Below are 17117 nucleotides of genomic sequence, written 5' to 3'. Positions count from 1 at the left end.
GTTTCTGGAGAGAATCTCATCTCACTTTTCCCATCTGAAAAATGGACATAGCCTAACCCCGAAATCACAGTGTTTAGTGCTGACATGCCTTGAACACAATGGGTCTGTTTTGTATGTACGTTGTAGACAACACATTCTTGTACATGACCCATTTTAAAGGCATAGTTTATCTGATGGTTCTGATGTTGCCCATTGCCTAGCTGCCTTAGATTCACTCTGCAAAAAAAAAAAAAAAAAAAAAAAAAAAAAAAAAACAAACAAACAAAAAAAACCTGAGAACACGTAGGATGATAGTATGTTTGTAGCTGTTGTTTAAAGCGAAACACCATCGGCCTTTCTCTCCCTCCCCATTGCTCCTCTTTTCCGCTGGACAATGTGAAATGCAATACTAGGGCATGAAAACCAAACACACTCATATCAGGCAAAGCTTATGAGCTATTTCTGCTTCCCCGAATTCAAGTCGCAGAGGGCAGGGGAAGGAAGGGATATTTGTTTTAAATATAGAAATGGGGAAAATCCAACTAACTTGTTGAGAATGTCCTGGAAGGTTCTGTAGTTTCACACAGACTTTATTACAGACGTGATCAAAACCTGTGGGCATCACTTTCAAAATAGCTTCAGAAACTACATGGTGGAGAAACCCTACTGAAACCTCCCCCACCCCGAGCATTTGTAAATCAAGTTGCTTGCTGATTAACCCTTGATAAATTTCTCCAGGTGCCTTGCCTGTCCCAGATCAATCCAGCCACCTGGCAGATAAAGTGGTTCCAAGGGTTAACACAATTAAATTAGCAAATGTTTTCGAGGAAATGGTAAAATCGCTTCTTTTTTAAAACAAGATGTTGAATTAGGAGGCCTTGCTGTTCCAGTCAGACACACCATTTTACAAGAGGCTAATTTTGAAGAATTTACCCCCACCTCTGCACGTTAATCAGAGGAGAAGTAAGCGCCTGCTACTCATCATGGAGGTGCATCATGGCTGTCCTGAGAAGCGGGCTTACCTCAGGAAGAAGTTAAGTTCTCAAGAAAGACTTATTTCCTGGGAACCCCTTTCCTTGCGAGTTTGGTGCCTGCTTTTCTTCTTTTGTTTAAACTCGTCACAGAACTTGGAAAATTAAGATCACACTGGCAACTGAAATAAATTTAAAAAAAATAAAAAAACACCCACCACCACCAAAAAATCCAAAAGCCCATGGACTCGAGTTAAAATTCTTAGATGAATTATTTGGCTTCAAAATGTAAAACTGTCTAACAAGAATGTCCCCAAGCATCAGCCTGGAAGGAGCCCTGTGCCCCAGAAAACAGCATCTAATGCCCAAACCATACACAAAAATGAGTGGCCACCCTCAGTTACTGTTTTTAGTCTGTGTTCCAGTCACCCTAAGGAGTGGATACTGTGTTCTGTTAAGACTGCTCTGTGGTCTGGAGACGACCAAAGCCCTCCCCTCTCCTCCCAGGTCACAAGCCTAGGTCCAAAGGAAACTGCTCTCTCTGCTTCTGTGCGAACCGCTGTTCTTACTGATTCTAGAGGAAGCAAAAATGGGAGGTAAACTCGGTTGCAGGCGTCAGGGGCCAAGTAAGAGAGACAAATGGCAGTTACCCACTTAAGAAAATAATGTTGTGCTGATTGACAAACGGCCTGTGCCTCTCAGCTACTAACAGCTCTTACAGAAACAGGGGGCTGCCAATAACAAACCTGATTTCTAAGGTCCCCAAGGTAATAATAATCCACTAATTTGACTGGCTCCCAGCTGGCCCTCCCTAGCAGTTTCTATTTGGTTTTTGCAGCCCGGGAGAACTTCTCTTTCTTTGGGAAAAAAAAAAGCGGGGGTGGGCTTGGGGTGAGGGGAGAGGGGGCAGTCACGTTAAGAAGTAGTGTGGAGGGAAAACACATGGAAATTTAATGTTGGAAGGTTCTTGTTGCAATTGAGCTGTTAGGCTTGGCACAAAGACGGCTATCAGATGGCAACTTTGACATTAGTCAGCCTTCAGTAAGTAAGACAAGCCTGAAGGATTAGGTTGTCAACTTCGGCCTGTCATCTTTGGAGGCAGGGAAAAAAAAAAAGGTGCTTCCCCCCCTACCCCTTTTCTTTCTTTCCCTGCCTTTCTTTCTTCTTTCTTTTTCATTCTTTTCTTTTGGGTTTCTAATTGTATCTTCTCCACCAGTTGTGAGCTTTTCAGGCGGGGCAAAGGGGACAGTTAATGGGCGACCAACCTCGGCCCCCACACTGATCCTGAAAGTGGAGCCTTGAAAGACGGGTGCGTCAGGCAGGCTGTAAGACTAATCGCCCTGCGCGAGTATGAATTTATCTAAAGATGATTTCATGTGGAACCCGCGGAGCCGGCCGCCAAACGGATGAGTGCACAGTTTAAGAAAGTTAGTGGGACTCGTCCCAGTCAACTGTCAGGCCGCATAAAAGGTGTGGGGCGCGCTGACTTAAGCAAACACTATTTAGCCATCTAAGGATACCATAAGGCCTGAGATTTTTGCTTGGTCGGCGCTGTCAGGAAATATTGATACGTATCAAGTAACACTCCGGGTGCAAAAGGAGGTGCGTCTCCTTGTAGCTATCTCTATTTACAAAAGGGACCCGTGCTCCCAAAAGGGTGGGGGCAGGGAATGTGCACTTCACAGGGAACTTTCCTGCTTTCCCTGGAACCACAATCTTGTGAAAAGAAAGAAAGAAAGAAAGAAAGAAAAAAACTGAGCAAAAAATTGTCTCATTCTGGATTAAAAAAAAGTTAAAAGTTATTTGAATTTATAAATTCCCTGAATGCCCAGCATAAGCCCCAAACTATCTGCTGTGGATATTATTTTGTTTTTGTTTTTTACATGTTTCTTGTTGTTTAGCATATTCTGAAGTATGTTCAAAGTATCTGGGTCTCCAGTGTAAAATACAGTCAGGAATACCTTAGCTCTATCAAGTCTACACAGCAAACACTCCAAAAAGGTCCCAGGAGCCAAAACTATTTTTGTTAGAAATTATCTCCACAATTCTAAATGTCTCATCCTTTTAGTGCTGTAAGTACATGGGGAAAAAAATAATGTCTCCAATTGGAAAACTGCATTGGGAACTTTGTGCTGTTACTGCACAGTAACAGCTGAGTTGGAGAGTTTAATTTAAAAGGAAAAACAAAACAAACAAGCCAAAAAAAGAAAAAAAAAGAAAGAGAAGAGAAAAACACCACACTGCTCTTTATCAGAACACTCTAAACATTCATTTGCCTTGAGTAACATTGTGCCTGAGGTGAAATCCTTGAAGATGTTCCTGGTGCCAGTGTCAATGAAATACCCTTTGGCATTAGCAGTGTTCCTAGAATCCTGAACGTGCATTCCGTAACAGCGCAATAAACGAGAGGAACCGAGCAGAAGAACCTGCTTGTTCTGTAAGGAAGATTGCTCCCAGTTAAACAAAGAAATTTAGGGTCGCCTGCTTTTCATGGAAATCACATACATATGGCCTTTGAAATTTGTCACTGAAGATGGTTTTGCTCTAAGGTAAAATCCACCACTTCATAGCCTTTCAGCTGCAAGTCTCTGTTTTTTTTTTTCTCCCCCTCTCTTGGCCTGCAGCCCAATATGAATGTATGATCACTAGCGTAATAGTTAAACATCTGAGTCTTTTTGAAGTGCTTTCGACGTTACAATGATGTGATGGTTGATTGCCTAGCAGTCAGTTCAGAAAAGAACTACCTTCTGCCCCCTAGTGGTAGAAATTAATAAGAGCTGCTTCGTCATTCTTAATGCTCCCAGCCACCTCAGTTTTCAGTATTAATACTTAATGCTGCCGGGAATTTGCTAACCAGTTCCTTAGTAATCAGTCATGGGTGTCTTTTCTACCCCCCCCCGCCCCGCCCCGAGAAATGGGAACTCACTATGTTCTTGGACTAACCTGGAACTCTTAATCTGGCAATCCACCTGTCTCAGCTTCCTGAATGGCTGAAACTTAAGGTGTGCCCTCCTGCCTTGGCCCAGCGTGCATTTTAAAGAGTTCATGTCTGCACCGAGTGGGCCGCCGCTTCTTGTGTTATAGTGTCATGCCTTGTGCGTCCTCCACAGCCTGTAGTTCTCTGTTAAGCAAAATATACTACACTGTAAACAGACGTGGTCCCGAATGTAACATTCTTCCTGGGAACATTCTGGACTGACTTAATGGGGGGATATTAACCAAGTAGTGGACGGTGCTGCCAGAATTATGAACTAAGTGCATTTATAGTCAAAGAAAGCATTACATGCTCTTGGGTGTTGTGGAAACTTTCTGACTCTTCTCCGATGACGGTTCTGTTCTGTTTTTTATACCAGGCAATATAAACCGTTTGCACTGTTAGCTCTGGGTGTGTCCCAGGTCACATCTCTTTGTGTTAAAGCTCACCAACTAAGCCCCATACGCCGAGAGAGGGAAGGGGATTGTGGTGTGCTGAGAAGAATTTGATGTGGCAGACGCTGGTTAAATACACCTCCCCCCCCCCTCATTACTTGCAGGCAAGCTATTAGGAATGCCTTTGAGTTTGTTTGCTCAGTTGGTTGTTGTGGTGGTTTTTCCTGTGCTGAGTTCTGGATTATTTATTTGGTTTTTTATCTTTCCCACGTGAGTCAAATTCCACATACAGGCAAGCATCGAAAGACAGGTGGAAGAGAGCATGAGAGAGAGAGAGAGAGAGAGAGAGAGAGAGAGAGAGAGAGAGAGAGAGAGAGAGAGAGACATGGAGAGGGAGAGGGAGAGGGAGAGGGAGAGGGAGAGGGAGAGGGAGAGGGAGAGGGAGAGGGAGAGGGAGAGGGAGAGGGAGAGGGAGAGGGAGAGGGAGAGGGACAGGGGGTGAGATGCCCTCCCATGACTGTGTTTAGCTTTCAAAACTTGTGAATGTCCCAAGGCAAGGAGACAGAGGAGGAGGAGGAGGAGGAGGAGGAGGAGGAGGAGGAGGAGGAGGAGGAGGAGGAGGAGGAGGAGGGCCCTGTGGAGAGGGGATGGGACAGCTGGGCCATGTGGAATGTGTCACTTAGCTTCTGTGCTACCATTGTGTTGCCCCTGTCGGAATGTGGGGAAGGCGCGAGGTTATTGACTAAGGAGCCATGGAGATTCCAGCTGTCAACATGTGATCAGCTCTTGGTACAAAGAAAAGTTTTCTCGAGACTCCAATTTGATTGCTAGTGACAGCTACACATTACCCTGGGCTCTTGTGCTACCAGTTTGCCTTTGGGTAGCCTTTGGCTCCGTTCTCTTTTCAGACCGACCCTGTAAACTTAGTACCCGGCTTATGAGGGCATGTTGACCGATGCTGAAATGATGGAGAGTCAGGATGAGTTCCAGAAAGAACACTAGGGCTTCGGTGAAAACAAATAACTGGTAGTCTGTTAAAAGATAAAATGCTTGCTATTGTTTTATTTCTCTAGATTTGGGGCATGTGTGTGTGCATGTGTGTGTGCATGCATGGATGGGGGCCTGTGTGGAAGCCAAGGACTGAGAACATTTCTCGGTTTCGTTCTCCACCTTATTTTTTGAGACAGGGTCTCTTCACTGACCCCAAAGCTCACTGTTCCAGCCATTAAGCACCTGGATCTTTCTATCTCTGCTCCCACAACCCTAGGGGCTACAGGCCCCAGCTGCCACACCAGTTTTTACATAGGCACTGGGGATCGGAACTCAGGTCCTCATGTCTGTTCAGCAAGAACGGTCCCCATCAAACCATCTCTCCCAGGCCTAAGGGCTTTTGTTGTTGTTGTTGTTGTCAAACATTGTACTTCAAAAGAATCGTCCCAGTGGAAAAGCATGGTATACTAGATGTCCTTGCTTACCGGAAGCATGTTAACTGGTATGCAACTATGTGACTAGAAGCTTTTCTTCAGACCTGCTCCAGATGATCTCAGGAGCCTCACAGGGCCGATCAGACGCCCACTAACTACTTTCTTTTACTCTCTCTCTCTCTCTCTCTCTCTCTCTCTCTCTCTCTCTCTCTCTCTCTCTCTAAACTAGAGGAGGTGGAAGATGATGATGATAAGGAGGAGTAGAAGAGAATAGCCTTCTCTGTGTAAGGCCACTCAAGGCTGCTTGAATTTCTTGGGAGTTCAGAGAAAAAACAATAACTCACGCTTGTTCGTGTAGGCAAAAGTTATTTACATCTTGGCAATCCCGGATAACAATTTTTTTTTTTTAAAATCACAGCAGATATAGAACATTTTTGGTGTGGGACAAGATCGTTGTCTTACCTTCTCATCACCATGGGCCTTCCTCATCTGAAAGCAACTCAATGCACCACAACCCTGAAGCTTCCTCTCAGCCACATCTTGCCTGATCATATGGCTCCCTTAGTCATTCTTGTGACCTGACATGGCAAATGGGACTTTGTAGATTTTCTGGATTTTTTTATACATTGTTGTCTATAGGTCTATACATACATACATACAGTTTACAATTATGTGTGTGGTGTGTTTATGCACACATACAATTTCACTTTAAGTTAATGTACATTTAGGATTGTCACAGGAATATTTTCTAGAAATATATGGTTAATCATATAGGTGTAATTGAGAGAACTTTGGCCTGGGGACCACCTAGGTTATCACTCTTTACTTACAAATGTCATTTTCTTGAAACTACATTGTTTTATTTTAAAAAATTAGCTGTTATAGTAGTTATTTTCCTTATTGCTATGATCAAACAGCTGACAAAAGGCCGTTGGAGGACGGGAAGTTTCACGTTGGCTCAGAGTTCACAGGGCAGAAGGGCAGAGTCCCTCCTGGTGTGAACTGTGGGTGCAGGAGACTACGCACTCACATCTCAGCAGCTGGAATTGGACGAGCGAGGAGGAGCCGGCGCTGAGTTGCCTGTTTAGGTACCTGTTGTGTTTTCTGCTCTCTCAGTGGAAGACTCTAATACAAGGCCTGGCAAAGGAGTATTTTCCCTTAGTCAAGATTCTCTGAGATAGCTTCCAATGACACCCCCAAACATGTGACTGACTAATGCCATAGGACTTGCTTAAGCCAATCAATTTCACACCCAAAATTAGTCATCACAGTTATATATAGCTCTCCCTGAGAAGTACCCTGAGGTATTTGGTTACAGGACCCCATAAGAAACAAAAGTTGGAAGAGGGTCAAGCCTATTACATAATTTGACATAGCATATGATTTCCATAGAATGTATGCAAACTTCATGATCCTGTAAATGGTCTCTAGATGACAATTGTGTAAATTATTATGACATCTGGTACAACATAAATGCTGTGTAAAAAGTATCAACACTGTGTTGTACAGAGAAGAGAGAGCAAGTGCATGTTTATCACATGTCATTTTTAAAGAATATTGTTGGTCTAACATTCTGGGTTTGGAATTTGCACATGTAGGGCCAACTGCAGTGATTTCAGATGATGTGAAGAGAGGTCACATTATAAAGTCATTTATTGATTCTAAAGCATTACTGTTGGCCATCACCTTCACCCATGACCCAATGTGTTGTGCTAACTCTCAGATGCTATGGACAACACAGTGCAAGACACACCATGGCCAGTATGGAGGCTTCTCTGTATGAGTGGGTTGGAGTAAAGTTGGTGAGCCCTGTTACCATTTATAAGAAAGAATCTATAAAACAGATGCCGGGAAACCACCTAGGATCTTATAAGAATTCAGCTCTCATTTAAAATTTGCATCTTTTGTTCATATAAGAGATAATCTGCCCTCATTTGAACTCTTCTGCCTGCCTGAGGCATTCAAGTAGCATATCTCCTGACTTCTGTACCCCTGGACTTTGCATCCAAGGCATGCTCATTCTCCATCCATGCTTACATACCCTGAAAAGATGGTGGAATACTTGTGTTGTTTCTGTCTGTTCAGAAAACATGCTTTCATGGAGTTACTAAAAACACACTTAAGCATGGTACCTGTTGGCATTGCCTCTCACAGCTGTTCTTTGCGGAGACCCAACTCACGTGACTGTGTGCTCCGCTTTCTGTGTTGTAACCAGTTTTTCTCAAACTGAAGGTAAAGGAAAAGCTGATTTCCATGCTCCCCATGTCATTTAGTTATTCAAGCATTCCGGACGATGTCCTTGAATCCTTTTGCAGGTGTTCAGTTCCTGATCAGACCTGCTTCTCTGACCAGCTCCTCCAGGTAGGACTCCATGGTCCCTCCTTCCTCATCTGACACACTGCCCTCATCTGCTTTGGTTCCTGTCATTAGAAATGTATCTTTCCTGACCCTGTCCTTTGGGTGGTAACTACCTGACTCCTTTGTGCAGAGCAAATTATGCTGTTCAACTTCAGAACCTCGCATCAGACATCGGCTGCCAAGAACGCTTGATGTGAGCTGCTCAGAACCGCTTCCTCGCTAATCCAGCCTAGAGAGAGATTGTACCCACACAGAGAACAACAGTGTTCCTGTGTTTGCTGGGCATTAAAACCCAGTTCTGTACTGTTACAAACCCTGGTGGCATTTGATCTGGGGCTTGGGAGGGCAATGGAAGGAAGATCAATGAAGTGGTTGGATCTTTTGAGAAGACTGTACCATGACTTAGATGATTATAAAAGACAAAGTGATAAGGAAAAAGAGAGAGGGAAGGTGGGAGAAAGAGAAGGAGGAGGGGAAAGAGAGAGGGAGGGAGAGAGGCAGAGAAAGAGAGAGAGGATCGAGCGAGCGAGTGAGCGAGAGAACACGAGAGAATATACATCTCTATTTGCACCATTTAGCTACAGAGGAAAAAATGCAGAAACCACCTCTCAAGTCAGGAGAATACTCCAGCCAGCCAGGGTGTTATAAATTAGAGCCTGTCAGTATTACAATGTATATTAATAGTCACACCTCTTTTTAATGAGTTTGGCATTGGCAGCTGAGAGGAAATACAAGTCATCATGGCTCTGCTCATGCAAACCCCGACAAAGGAATCCGTAATAAATCTTCCTCGAACAGCACTCACCATAAATATGTATCACAGAAGGCATCTGTTTTACATTCTGCATATAAATCAGTACAGCGCTGAATAGCAATGAATCAGCTTCTCAATGCCTGATTTGATAACAAATCGACTTGGATCTTAGGAGAGAGAATTTACAGCCGTCACCCTCAAGACAGAGAGTCAATACTTAAGACGAGTGCCAAGTGAACTTTTCTTCGGCAAGCAAGTTTACAGAAAGAGAGTACTGGTGGTCAGGGTCAGGGTCAGGGTGAGGAAGCTCCAGAGAGGCCGCCTTCCTGAGGAGAGGGGCTTTGAAACCAGAATTTTGAACCTGAGGACACCAGGCGACATATCTCTGTCTCTGAATATCTTTATCTGTTTTCCACTTGGCTGGGTCTCGGGGTATACTTTTGTAGGCCCTAAGGATGACAAACACCGTCTTGATCATGTCACTTGAGGTGGAAGCGAGAGTTGAAACACCAGATCCCCGTCAGGCTGGGTGGGGTTGTCTCCATGTGCAATCCTCTGACTCAGCCCAGCTTGGCTTTGATGACCCCTACGGCTGGGGAAGAAAGCCAGTCTCTGACCCCTTTCATTATAGACCATTGATAATAAAGATACTCGAAAACTATGGCATCATCCCAGGAACCCAGTTCTGTGCGATCAAATGGTTGACGGCTCTCTGATGTCAGAGCCACGCCTGATGGAGTCACAGCCTGCTGCACAGAGATCTGTAGTGCTTAAAGACAATGAGCGCAAAGCAGTATCCAATCGTCTCCTGTCAAGATAGAGCTGTCTGCTCCGGCTGACTCAGGCTGGCAGGATGTGGAACAGGGCCTCGTTTTCAGTCTAGGTAGAACCCCAGGAGGACAGGCTCTCCTTTGTAAAGTCATGCCGCGCGGTGGGTCATCCTCCTCCTTCTTCCTCCGCAAGCGTCTGCTCCACCTGTGGCACGAAGCAGTCATTTAGAACGATGTGAAATGCAGCATCCTTTGACTAGCTCCCTTCGTTTTCTAAGGCTGTGATACTTATATAAGGCTCCACTGGCTCTGGCCATCCCAAAGAAGTATGTATCCTGACAGCCACATCTCAACATCAAGGGAAATTCTAAATTCCTCTGAGTACTGCTTTAGTCAATGCTTTAAGATCTGAGTGCAAGAGTATTGATGAAGCCCTCCTTCATTGGGATGAAGTCAGTGTGTTTGGAAATCCTAGTCCACCTATGATCATTAACCAGGAACCTCTTTCTCCCTTATTCTAGCAGAAATCCATGAACAGGTGTGTAGGACATCTGACCCAGTGTAAGTCCATTTCTGTAACAAAGCAGAATGTAAGTCTTGACCTCAAAGGGAGTTCTAGGGAAAAAAAAATACAGTACTTTGGAAGTCTCCCCTGCTCACAGGTCTGACAACTTGTTAAGATTTTGTTTCCAGGCAGTGGAGGCAGGACCTGTCCTTGGTGCATGGGCTGACTTTTTGGAGCCTGGAGCCTATGCTGGGACACTTTGCTCAGCCTTGGTGTAGGGAGGAGGGGACTGGACCTCCCTTGGCTGAGTCTGCCAGGCTGGGCTGACTCCCCAGGGGAGACCTTGCCTTGGAGGCAGTGGGAGTGGGGGGTGGATAGGGGGGAGTGCTGGGGGGTGGAGAAGGGAGGAGAGGGGAATCTGTGGCTGATATGTGAAATTAACTTAATTATAAAATAAAAATACTATTAAAAAAGATTTTGTCTCAGTTTAAGTTAGTAAATGCTAAGGCGGCAAAGTCTGCTCCACTAAAGTGGGGGTGTCTTTCTGTTCAAGAGCCTGCAGAACATATCTTCACCCACACCTTGAAGTTGGTAACAATGGTTCTGAAGATATTCTGTATGAAGAACTAAGTGAACAGCACACGTGGAAGCTTGCACAGAACACCACAGACCAGAGTTCTCCTCGTGTCTGAAGCCTTGTGTTGGGGATTGGACCCAGGACCTTCCGATTGCTGAACATGAACTTTACTCCTGAACCATGCCCTCAGCCATTCTAGTCAGACTCAGAGCTGTATTTCTTAACGTTGTGGCCATGACTATAGAGCTATCCATCCTCAGCCTCAGTTTTATTCATTGATAAAACGAGCCACACAAATTCATTGATAAAATGGGCTTTGCAAACTCTACCTCTAAGATTTGTTGTGGAAATATAAACAATGATGTTGAGGCTCTGTTTCCTTATAATAATGTAGACCAGCTTCCTAGAAGTTTGGGTTATTTTACTTCATTAAAAGCCAAAATGTGAAAAGAAACAAACAAACAAAGCACAAATAAATGCTCACAGTCTCCTGCTTGGAGAGAGTAAGCTTTGGGGGATAGAGTAGAGAAGAGAGATGCTGTCAGGTGGTCACTCTGTCCTTTCTAAATCATACTGCCAACTTGCAGAAGAACTTATATAGAACTACAGCATGGCCCCTGATACTCAGCATATGCTTTTCAAGGAGAGGAGGTAGTCATTCCACACACGGATAGAATGTCTCCTAGATAGACTGTGTTAGTTCCTAAAGCCGTCTGTCCTTCCCCCTCAACCCCCATCCCAGTAACACTGTGAATCAGCCTGGTCTGCTTTAAAAACACTCTTTATTTGATTTGTTTCAAATTGTAAATACATGCTCTTCATAATTTTTTTTATGATAAAAGTGATGGGGCCATATGAAATACATCGGAGTGGAAGATCTTAAATGTTTTGAACTTAAATGGCTTGGATGTAAAATTACAGGCGACCATTGATACTAAAGTTGTGCCTCGACATGAAAAATGAAGTGAAACTTAAAATGATGATTGTCAAAATGTAGACCCAGATTTTGCTTGCCTACGCCATCCCTGTAGAAAGGGTGTTTGCAATCACGACATCTATTTTCCACCTCAGTTGTTTGAGGGAATGAGGTTTAGGAACAGTGTTTTCTTTTCAGGGGCTGTACAAAATACTTATTTAGACTTCTCTTTTTCTCAAGATGTTTTCTTCAATGAAATTATTTTTTTTTGGGGGGGGGCATGATTCTCATGTATTCCAGGTTTGCCACAAACTTTCTGCCTAGATGAGGGTGACCTTGAACTCCTGATCTTCCTACATCTCCTCTGTGCTGAGATTAAAGGAGTACACTATTGTCCTCCGTTTATGTGGTTCTGGGAAAGAAACTGAAGGTTCTAAGCATGAGGAACAAGCACAATCTAACAATTGAGACACACCCCATAGCATACTTTTTTCTTTCTTTTTTTAATCAATCAAAAATACTTGGACCTAATTGCTAGAATACCCCTCTAGCTATCAATATCCAAATTGCCAATTATTTCATGATATATATGTATATACATATATATATATAATATATATATATATTATATATATATATAGAGAGAGAGATACATATATTTAAATAACTATAAAGCAATGACACTAGTAGCCAAATTCAATTCTGATACTTGGAGTTATTAAACACTCTCTTTGAATTTTCAATGAGTCAGATTAAATGGCTCCTCTACATTGTGTTGAGCGATGACCAATCAGATTCATAAGGGCAAATAGGGGTGAGCCAGCCAGGGACATGACCTCCACTCGCCTCCATAATTAGTGTGTATTGTTGGGTGAGGGGGAAGGAGGTGACTCAGTGGGAACAGACCAGCTATTTAGAAGACTGATACAAACACTTTCTGTTTTCAAAATTGCCCTCAGATACAAGCCATCCAAGGATGCAAAGGAGGTTCTGGTTGTACCTCAAAATATTAAGAGTGCTCTCAAATCCCGCTCATGGCTAAGAGGTAAAAGGAAAACTGAAACGTAATGACAATCAGAAGTAGATAATGTGTAAGCAGAAACTCCTTTTGGCTTCCAGACTAATCTGGAAGGGAAATACAGATTTAAAAAAACAAAACAAAACAAAGCTACAACCTTAAATGTCACAGCTATGCACATCACAGGACATGGACAAACCAGGAACCATAGCTGGTGGAGTAGGCAGCTATATGTATGTATGTATGTATGTATGTATGTATGTATGTATGTATATACATATACATATACACATGCATGTGTATATATATATGTGTGTGTGTGTGTGTGTGTGTGTGTATGTGTGTATATATGCCAAGATGGTTGAAGGGGACTACTCAGGAAAGTAAGGTGGTATTTTCACTGGAGCTGTGAACTGGAAGCCAACATTTCTGGGGGTTGGTATCCCGAGTTATTTGCTTGTGAGATCGAGCCACCATGGCATGAGTTTCGGAGACAAAAACAAAAATCAAAGATAAGCCCGTGGACTACCTACTCCACAAAATGAAATCTTCGTTGATTAATTTTGATTTAGTTGATTTTTCAAAAGTTCCCTCCTCCTTCAAGTTGTCAACCGATTTTAGAGCTAGCTCACTTTTAAATAAACCTATTTTTAAAATCTGATTTGTTGACTGTCTGCAGCGATCTGTTTTTTACTTCATGGAATACTGGGTATGAAGAAAATCCTTAACATCCTTAACTGTGCCTCCCAGATGCACATCACTGTGAATGTAGCATTATGTTCCATTCCAAAGTGCAACAGAGGCTCACAATCCAGACAACTAGTTTCCTGAAACTTCATTCTGAAGTCTCAAAGGTAACCTGGATGGCAGTGGGGGATTTAAGGCCTCCTTCCCTGAGAGCTATGTTTCAGGAGAGGTGTGGGAAAGGGTTGGTTTCCAACTGGGACTCCAGTGTGCTCAGATCCCTTCCTTTCGTTTATGTTTCCTGTTACAGCAGTAACTAGGGGGTGATCACAAAACAGGAGGATATTTATTTCCTGGTTTAGCTGACTAATGAGCATGGAACAGATACTTGTGACTTCTGTGGGCTTGCTCACACTGTGGAGTTTCTCTCTGTAGCCTGGCTCCTGCGTTCCTCTAAAATCAGTGGGAATTATGCTCCCTATGGGTTTCCAAGCTAAAAGAAAGCACAATATGAAATAAAACGAACGGCTTTGGGGTACATAACAAGTACTTCATCATTTAGTAGCCAATGTTTAATGATGTGACTCCTTTATGTAATTAGTGTCTTCTAAATCCTACTAAGTAAATTTTAAAGCAGGATAGAAAGGGAAGGGAGGGGATGAAAATCAAAATACCAAAAATAGGAATGATATATGAAAATCGGTGGATAAACATAATACCAACTTCAGTGTTTCAATCACAACAATAATGCTAAATGGCATATCTGAAATGATCCCACCAAGTCCCCTCCCTCTCACGACCTCACAGGATATCCCGTCTCCTGCAGAAACAAAACATGGAAATGAATCAGCCGATAAAGGATTTTCTCCCATTGAAGATGTTGGTGATTTTGTCCTGTGTTGGGGAAGTTGAACTTAGAGATGGATATTCATAATCTGTGGAGACCACAGTCTGCCTCCCTCCTGTAGGATACAATTGTGTGTGTGTGTGTGTGTGTGTGTGTGTGTGTGTGTGTGCTCATGTGTGATAAAGGATGGCAGGCTAAAGGTAAAATGTTTTATCTAAGTATGATAAGAAATCACACAATAGACTGATCTAAGTATTTGATTCTTTTTAACATGGATAGTCAATATCTTTTTACAGAGTCCTCAACTGATTGCTTCTCTTTCTCTTAGTAAATGCTCTTAGTAAATGTTCAAATATTAATGCAGTATCAATTTTAACTTTTCTTTGAGGGTACCTAGGGGGACAATAAGCTAACAGCTGGGGGAGGTGGAGTGATGTCATAAATAAAGATGATAGTGATGGTTGTATTAAGGATACATTTTGAGGTCATTCCAAAATTCTAACCACAATAGTTGTCATTTCCAAGGCCTAGGTTGCTCTTAAAAAAAAAAAAAAACAGATATTTTTTATAAACTTAAAGCTGAAAATGAAGAAGGAGAAAAACATTCCTTACATTTCTGAAACTGACATGACCTAAAAAAGAATTGGTATAGAATCAGATTTAGGACATTTCTTCCATGCTTTCAAAGAACTTGAGCTTTGAATTTCTCCAAAGATAAACTTAGTATTACTCACACTTTTCTCATGTCTACATCAACATGGAGGCTTCATTGGGATGAAATATTTAAAAGAGGATGTTGAAGAAAGATGTATAGAATATGTATTTCAGACAGCTTTCAAGGTTAACCCTTGTCCAGATTTCCATGGCCAGTGTCTTTTACCCAAAGATCGCATGATTAATTCTGAATGGCTGCCAATGTCACTATCACCAAGCACTCATGTGACACCTTGGCAATAAATCACTGGTGAAGCGTGCCTTCTCTACAGAGTATTTGTGACACGTAGAGGCAGGAGGTTATGGATTTAATGGAAAATGAGAGAGAGAGAGAGAGAGAGAGAGAGAGAGAGAGAGAGAGAGAGAGAGAGAGAGAGACTATGATTGTAGCACCACTCTAAGCTAAGTAGATGTCCTGCCCAGGTTTCCAATGTGGGCATTCAAACGGGCCACCCAAACTGTTGACATCCTTCACTGACCCTTCCCAAACAATTGTGAACCTAATGACTTTGTTTTCAGATTTTGGAACTGAACTTTATAGGAATTGATTCCAACCCTGGGTGGTGCTGAGAAAATTCAGCCGTACCAAAACTTGGCTTCGACCACCAGATGTGTCTCATGTGAGGGCCTTTTCCCATAATCTGACCAACATGGTTTATGAATGTTCTGAGGAGCAAAAACCGGGTCCCAGAGGCTGGGAAAGGGCCATGCCCTGCTCAGTTAGAAGACCACACAGCCATCCTCTTTCCCCTCTGAGTATTTATAGTTTGAAAAAAAAAAAATCACATCACCTCTCTCCTTTGGAAGCTATGGGTAAAAGTGGGGTGGGGTGGGGGGTAGGGGAACCAGAAACACTAATTGCATCCTCCAGCTGGGAAAGCCTCACTCTTGGAAAAGCTAGGAAATAAATAAATAAAGGGGGGAAATCCAAATGGGATCGCTCTTCAAACACTCAAATGATCTTCCGCTAACAGTTGGGATTAAACAGCTGTCTCGTGGTTGTGCGATCATAACAGATGCTGTGTGACTGTTTCCTGCTAGCTTTGTTTTGGTTATTGCTGTTTGTGCAGTTCATTGGGCTGAATTCAGCTTAAGGGATACAGGGTTTTTATGATGCTTCTGTGAAACACAGGCAGCTTCATCATCTCTCTAAGAGGAGAGGGTGTGTGAGAGGGAAATGGAGAGCGAGCCGAGGGTGGACTCTTCTGGGTCACCCTGGGAATGATGTCATATTGATGAAATTCTAGCACACTGGTTTATGACCACTTTGCCGCGAAAGTGGTCCCCAGGCTTTATTTTTATTTATTTATATTTTCATAGAGGCTGTACTCCATCCTGCTCTTCTGGTACAGTGTCTGCAGCTGGAACAGAATCATGGAAGGTTTCTAGAACATAGAGGTTTTTTTGTGTGTTTGACTGACGGCTTCAGCATTGTAATGGTTCCTCTCTAGCATCTTGCTCTCCTGTCCCTTCAGAAACAGGAGGCGCTTTCCTAAACCCCTCATTCTATTCAAGGGCCTGGGGAGATGGTTCAGTGGATAGAGTACTTGCTGTGCAAGTATGGGTACATAAGTTCAATACCCAACCATCTACGAAAAAGACAGACATGCTGGCACTTGTGTGTAATACCAGCACTGGGGAGATGGAGACGGAGGGAGCCACAGGATTCTCTGACCAGCCAGTCAAGCCATGTGGTGTGCTCTAGTTTTAGGGAAAAACATTGTTATATCAAATAATGTAAGGACCTAGGGAGACAGCTTCATGGTAAAGAACTTTCTGTGAAAGTAAAGAAGACCCTGGCTCCAGTCTTCTGCACTCCATGGAAAAGCTGCCTGTGGCTGCAGATGTGTATCATCCCAGTGTCAGAGGAAGTCAGGTCGACCCCAGGAGTTCAGTAGCCAACCAAGGTCATTGAAACCATGAGCCTTATGCCCACTGAGAGAAACTCTGTTTCAAAAAATACAGTTGAGAGCTGCAGAGGAAGACACCAGGTATTGTCCTCTCAGCTCTGCACATATGCATATAAGAGTACATACTTGCACATGTAAGGTTGTACACACACACACACACACACACACACACACACACACAGAGTGAGGTGGAGTGCAATAGAGGAATGACATTCTTTGTCAACTTTTGGCTTCCAATCCACCCACACACACATATGTAAGCATATTCACCCCACACATATGCGCACACTCACATGACCATATCCTAAGTGTACACACATT

At 43.2% G+C, this 17117-nt stretch overlaps 1 long non-coding RNA gene across 1 annotated transcript; it reads left to right on the top strand.

The window, feature by feature from the left end:
• The first annotated feature begins 3323 nt into the window (after nt 1–3323).
• On the top strand, nt 3324–11035 carry LOC143272062 (uncharacterized). Its single transcript, XR_013049462.1, has 3 exons — nt 3324–3499; nt 10150–10186; nt 10684–11035. It is a non-coding gene; the product is annotated as an uncharacterized LOC143272062 (long non-coding RNA).
• The last annotated feature ends 6082 nt before the right edge of the window (nt 11036–17117 follow it).

This window comes from Peromyscus maniculatus, chromosome 1, assembly GCF_049852395.1.
Source record: "Peromyscus maniculatus bairdii isolate BWxNUB_F1_BW_parent chromosome 1, HU_Pman_BW_mat_3.1, whole genome shotgun sequence".
In the NCBI taxonomy this organism is placed as follows: domain Eukaryota; kingdom Metazoa; phylum Chordata; class Mammalia; order Rodentia; family Cricetidae; genus Peromyscus; species Peromyscus maniculatus.
Note: the sequence above shows the minus strand (reverse complement) of the source record. Positions and strands in the feature narration are given on the sequence as shown.